Source organism: Carcharodon carcharias, chromosome 8 (genome assembly GCF_017639515.1).
Source record: "Carcharodon carcharias isolate sCarCar2 chromosome 8, sCarCar2.pri, whole genome shotgun sequence".
NCBI lineage: Eukaryota > Metazoa > Chordata > Chondrichthyes > Lamniformes > Lamnidae > Carcharodon > Carcharodon carcharias.
Window position 1 is genome coordinate 91,485,116 of NC_054474.1, and position 6,731 is coordinate 91,491,846.

The following is a 6,731-nucleotide window of genomic DNA, read 5'->3' on the forward strand; positions in this document are numbered from 1 at the left end:
ACCTGACCCCTTCAGGAGCACAGCATCACTGGTCACAGATGCTGAAGAGATGGGGGCCAGCCCCACTTAAAGATTCCGAGAGCCACACAGAGAGAATGACGGAACTCTGTGACACCTGCCCACGACATTCTGGCAGCAATGACCAGCACCATTGAGGTGCAGGTATCAGTAATGTGTCCAGTGGGTGCGAAGCCGGATCATCACTTTGGTTTGAAAGCTGCACAAAGCACAGGGAAGAGGGCCTGGACTGAGACACCTGCCTTTATCTTATGCAAAAAGCTGTCACATCTGAGTGACACAAACACTGCTCATCAGAACAAGGAGCCATAGGCAGGGAGACATTGATGGGAGTTTATTTACAATAGTGAACATTATGTTCAAGTAATTAACACCCATGCCCAGGCTATGCACCTACATCTTATATCTGGCTTGGCCTAAATAGCCAAGTGGTTATGGTACTGGGTTTGTAACCCCAAGATCAAGAGTTCAAATCTCACAATAGCAAACTATGAAACAATGTAACTCCATCTGAAACAGATGGAAACGGGTTTGTACTCGAAAGAGTTACATTTGTGCTCGCTTCGGCAGCACATATACTAAAATTGGAATGATACAGAGAAGATTAGCATGGCCCCTGCGCAAGGATGACATGCAAATTCGTGAAGCGTTAGCTTGGCCTAAATAGCCAAGTGGTTATGGTACTGGGCATGTAACCCCAAGATCAAGAGTTCAAAGCTCACAATGGCAAACTATGAAACAATGTAAGATCATCAGAAACAGATGGAAATGTGTTTGTCTGGACTCGTTCCGTCGCTTCTGGGCCGGCTGGAGAAGGAAGCGGGGAGGCTTCCCCTCCTTGAGGCTATGGTGGGATGTGGGCAAGACTCACGTCCGAGTTTTCTGTCAAGAGTACGCGAAGGGGTCAACAAAGAGACGCAAATCCAGGGTCGAGGAGTTGGAGAAGGAGGTGCTCGACCTGGAGGCACGTCTCCGTCAGCCCGACGCGGACCCGGCCCTGCGGTCGGTGTACAATGAGAAGAAGGGCGCGCTGCGGGACCTGCAACTGGTCGGGTCTCGGGGCGCGTTCGTGAGGTCGCGGATCTGTTTCCTTAAGGAGATGGACCGTGGCTCTCCCTTCTTCTACTCACTGGAAAAAAGGCACGGGGTCCGTAAGCAGCTCTTTACGCTGCTGGCCGACGACGGATCCCTTGTCTCGGATCCGGAGGGCATCAGGGCCATTGCCCAAGATTACTACACTGCCCTGTTCTCTCCGGATCCGTCCAGTGAGGAAGCTTGCAGAGTTTTGTGGGAGGACCTGCCGCAGGTCGGCCCGGAGTGCGCTGGAAGGCTCGACTCCCCTATAAGTCTGGGGGAGCTGACCAGTGCACTCGACGGTCTTTCTAGGGGCAAAACCCCGGGACTAGATGGGCTGACCGTGGAGTTCTTCAGGGCGTTCTGGGACGTCTTGGGGAGCGACTTCGCGGGGTTCCTGGGGGAGAGCATTGCTACCGGGGAGATGCCCCTTTCGTGGCGCAGGGCCGTGATTGCCCTGCTGCCGAAGAAGGGGGATCTCCGCCTTCTTAAAAACTGGCGCCCGGTCTCCCTCCTCAGCACGGACTACAAAATCTTCGCCTGAGCCATGTCTTCTCGGCTCGGCACCGTGCTGGACCACATGATCCACCCTGACCAGTCCTACACCGTCCCGGACCGAACCATTTATCATAACATCCATCTGGTCCGGGACATCATCCACCATTCCCAGAGGGCTGGTCTGTCGAGCGCCTTCCTGTCTCTCGATCAGGAGAAGGCGTTCGACAGGGTGGATCATGAATACTTACTCGGAACTCTGCGAGCTTTCGGGTTCGGGACGCATTTTGTCGCCCGGATCCGACTTCTGTACACCGCCGCGGAGTGTCTAGTGAAGGTTAACGGGTCCCTGACGGCGCCCCTTCGCTTTGGGAGAGGGGTACGTCAGGGCTGCCCCCTGTCTGGCCAGTTGTATTCTATTTGCGTGGAGCCTTTCCTGCGCCTCTTGCGGAGGAGGTTGTCGGGATTGGTTCTGCGTGGGCCGGGCATCGGGGTGGTCCTTTCGGCTTACGCCGATGACGTGCTCCTTATGTTTAGTGACCCGGCTGACCTGCGGAGGATGCGCGAGTGCCAGGAGGTCTACTCTGCCGCTTCTTCTGCCAGGATCAACTGGGGTAAATGTTCTGGACTCCTGGTCGGTCAGTGGCAGATGGATCCCCTACCCGAGGAGCTCAGGCCTTTCACCTGGAGCAGGACCAGCCTCCTCTACCTGGGGGTCCATCTCTGCCCTGCTGAGGAATCCTGGCCGGCAAACTGGCAGGAACTGGAGACGAAAGTCACCGCTCGCCTGCGGCGCTGGACAGGACTGCTCCGAGTGCTATCTTACCGAGGTCGAGTTCTGGTCATAAACCAGCTGATCGCCGCCATGTTGTGGTATCGGCTGGTCACTTTGACCCCTCCCCCGGACTTTGTCACAAGAATCCAGAGATTGTTAGTCGACTTCTTCTGGGACAAAAGATTGCACTGGGTCGCTGCCGAGGTTCTGAGTCTCCCGCTTAGGGAGGGTGGTCAGGCGCTAGTGTGCCTACGCACACAGGTGGCAACTTTCCGCCTTCAGACCCTGCAGCGATACCTCTACGTCGAGCCTCCTCCTAGATGGTGTGCCCTGATGACGTATTTCTTCCGTCAGGTGCACGGCCTGAATTATGACGTGCAGCTCCTGTTTATAGAACAGCTGGGCCTCGGTGGCTCCTTGCAGGCGTTGCCCGTCTTTTGCCAGGACCTGATCAAAGTCTGGAAAGTGGTCGCCTCGTGACGCAGCTCTCCCCCGTCAGGAGTAGCGGCTATCGTCAGAGAGCCGCTGCTCAGGAATCCGCCCCTCCGTCCTTTTCAGTGGTTGGCGGAGAGGAGGGCTGTGGCCGCAGGGGTGACCAGGATCGTGGATGTGCTGGGTGGTGGAGGACTGGGCTGGATGCTCCCGCAGGAGTTGGCGCGACGCGCGTCTGTGAGTATCCAGGTCGCAGCCGATGCCATCCAAGACCTGAGAACGGTCGTGCTCGGACCCGACGTTATTTTGGGTCTTGAGGCGGCCCAGGTGCGCGGTGGTCTTCTGTCTGAGCGTTCCCCTGTTCGGACGGAATTCCACATTGGCCCCAAGCCCCGAACCCTCCCTCGGGTGCTGGTGCCCTGCAATATGAGCCGCCTCGGGGACATGCCCTCTGTGCCTTTTGGCACGGCAAAGAGGGGCTTTTTGTACGGACTGCTGCTGCACACCTTCCATTTTCTCGCCCTTGTCCGTCGCCCGGACACGCCTTGGCGTGCCTTGTTGCCGTCCAGCGGCGGAGGCCCCCGATGGGAGGCCCTCTACGGAGGTGTCCTCCCCCTTTCTATCGGGGACCTGGGTTGGAGGGTGTTGCATGCAGCAGTCCCTTATAATAAGAGGATGCATAGGTTCACGGACTCTCAGGACACGTGCCCTTTTTGCGGTCTTGTGGAGTCCGTGGACCATGTATACATAGGGTGTTGTAGGCTGCACTCCCTTTTTAGTTATTTGAAAAACCTTTTATTGATGTTTTGTTTGCACTTCAGCCCCACTCTCCTGATCTATGGGCACCCGGTGCGGAAGGGGGTCGGGAAGGAGGAGGACCTCCTCGTGAACCTGCTCCTGGGCCTGGCCAAGTTGGCCATTAACAGGTCCAGGCAGCGGGCGATTGACGGGGGAGTCCCGCCCGATTGTTTGTCCCTCTTCCGTGGCTACGTTCGCTGCCGGATGTCCCTGGAGAAGGAGCACGCGGTGTCTGCTGGCACTCTCGAGGCCTTCCGTGCTCGGTGGGCACCGCGGGGACTGGGGTGTTTTGTTGACCCCTTTAATCACATTTTGATTTAAAGTTTGTAAGTTTCCTTTAAACTTTGTTCTTGGTTTTACAGCTGACCTGAATTAGGGGCTGTGCCTGATTTATCCCAATTTTGTTGATTTGGTTTTCATTTAAAAGATTATCAAGAGTTCAAATCTCACAATGGCAAACTATGAAACAATGTAACTTCATCTGAAACAGATGGAAACGTCTTTGTACTCGAAAGAGTTACAAAGGGAATCAGCCCTGGGAGCAATATTTTGGGGTCCGCGTACTGGCATTTTAACAACCTGTTGTTGGAGGACCAGCGGTTCCTGGACTCATTCCATCGTTTTTGGGCCGGCTGGAGAAGGAAGCGGGGAGGCTTCCCCTCCTTGAGGCTATGGTGGGACGTGGGCAAGACTCACGTCTGAGTTTTCTGTCAAGAGTACATGAAGGGGTCGACAAAGAGACGCAAATCCAGGGTCGAGGAGTTGGAGAAGGAGGTGCTCGACCTGGAGGCACGTCTCCGTCAGCCTGATGCAGACCCGGCCCTGCGGTCGGTGTACGACGAGAAGAAGGGCGCGCTGCGGGACCTGCAACTGGTCAGGTCTCAGGGCGCATTCGTGAGGTCGCGGATCCGTTTCCTCAAGGAGATGGACCGCGGCTCCCCCTTCTTCTACTCGCTGGAAAAAAGGCACGGGGTCCGTCAGCAGCTCTTTACGCTGCTAGCCAACGACGGATCCCTTGTCTCGGATCCGGAGGGCATCAGGGCCATTGCCCGAGATTACTACACTGCCCTGTTCTCTCCGGATCCGTCCAGCAAGGAAGCTTGCAGAGTTTTGTGGGAGGACCTGCCACAGATCGGCCCGGAGTGCGCCGGAAAGCTTGAGTCCCCTGTAGGTCTGGGGGAGCTGACCGGCGCACTCGACGGTCTTTCCAGGGGCAAATCCCCGGGACTAGACGGGCTGACCGTGGAGTTCTTCAGGGCGTTCTGGGATGTCTCGGGGAGCGACTTCGCGGGGGTCCTGGGGGAGAGCATTGCTACCGGGGAGATGCCCCTTTCGTGGCGCAGGGCCGTGATTGCCCTGCTGCTGAAGAAGGGGGATCTCCGCCTTCTTAAAAACTGGCGCCCAGTTTCCCTCCTCAGCATGGACTACAAAATCTTCGCCCGAGCCATGTCTTCTCGGCTCGGCACCGTGCTGGACCACATGATCCACCCTGACCAGTCCTACACCGTCCCGGACCGAACCATTTATCATAACATCCATCTGGTCCGGGACATCATCCACCATTCCCAGAGGGTTGGTCTGTCGAGCGCCTTCCTGTCTCTCGATCAGGAGAAGGCGTTCGACAGGGTGGATCACGGATACTTACTCAGAACTCTGCGAGCGTTCAGGTTCGGGACGCATTTTGTCGCCCGGATCCGGCTTCTGTACACCGCCGCGGAGTGTATAGTGAAGGTTAACGGGTCCCTGACGGCGCCCCTTCACTTTGGGAGAGGGGTATGTCAGGGCTGCCCCCTGTCTGGCCAATTGTATTCTATTTGCGTGGAGCCTTTCCTGCGCCTCTTGTGGAGGAGGTTGTCGGGATTGGTTCTGCGCGGGCCGGGCATCGGGGTGGTCCTTTCGGCTTACGCCGATGATGTGCTCCTTATGTTTAGTGACCCGGCTGACCTGCGGAGGATGCGCGAGTGCCAGGAGGTCTACTCTGCCGCTTCTTCTGCCAGGATCAACTGGGGTAAATGTTCTGGACTCCTGGTCGGTCAGTGGCAGATGGATCCCCTACCCGAGGAGCTCAGGCCTTTCATCTGGAGCAGGACCAGCCTCCTCTACCTGGGGGTCCATCTCTGCCCTGCTGAGGAATCCTGGCCGGCAAACTGGCAGGAACTGGAGACGAAAGTCACCGCTCGCCTGCGGCGCTGGACAGGACTGCTCCGAGCGCTATCTTACCGGGGTCGAGTTCTGGTCATAAACTAGCTGATCGCCACCATGTTGTGGTATCGACTGGTCACTTTGACCCCTCCCCCGGACTTTGTCACAAGAATCCAGAAATTGTTAGTCGACTTCTTCTGGGACAAAAGATTGCACTGGGTCGCTGCTGAAGTTCTGAGTCTCCCGTTTAGGGAGGGTGGTCAGGCGCTAGTGTGCCTACGCACACAGGTGGCAACTTTCCGCCTTCAGACCCTGCAGCGATACCTCTACGTCGAGCCTCCTCCTAGATGGTGTGCCCTGATGACGTATTTCTTCCGTCAGGTGCACGGCCTGAATTATGACGTGCAGCTCCTGTTTATAGAACAGCTGGGCCTCGGTGGCTCCTTGCAGGCGTTGCCCGTCTTTTGCCAGGACCTGATCAAAGTCTGGAAAGTGGTCGCCTCGCGACGCAGCTCAGCCCCGTCAGGAGTAGCGGCTATCATCAGAGAGCCGCTGCTCAGGAATCCGCCCCTCCGTCCTTTTCAGTGGTTGGCGGAGAGGAGGGCTGTGGCCGCAGGGGTGACCAGGATCGGGGACGTGCTGGGTCGCGGAGGACTGGGCTGGATGCTCCCGCAGGTGTTGGCGCGACACGCCTCTGTGAGTGTCCAGGTCGCAGCCGATGCCATCCAAGACCTGAGAAAGGTCGTGCTCGGACCTGACGTTATTTTGGGTCTTGAGGTGGCCCAGGTGCGCAGTGGTCTTCCGTCTGAACGTTCCCCTGTTCGGACAGAATTCCACATTGGCCCCAAGCCCCGAACCCTCCCTCGGGTGCTGGTGCCCTGCAATATGAGCTGCCTCGGGGACATGCCCTCCGTGCCTTTTGGCACGGCAAAGAGGGGCTTTTTGTACGGACTGCTGCTGCACACCTTCCATTTTCTCGCCCTTGTCTGCCGCCCGG

At 57.2% G+C, this 6,731-nt stretch overlaps 1 non-coding gene across 1 annotated transcript; it reads left to right on the forward strand.

Moving 5' to 3' along the window:
• The first annotated feature begins 572 nt into the window (after window positions 1-572).
• On the forward strand, window positions 573-679 carry LOC121281637. Its single transcript, XR_005943895.1, has one exon. It is a non-coding gene; the product is annotated as a U6 spliceosomal RNA (small nuclear RNA).
• The last annotated feature ends 6,052 nt before the right edge of the window (window positions 680-6,731 follow it).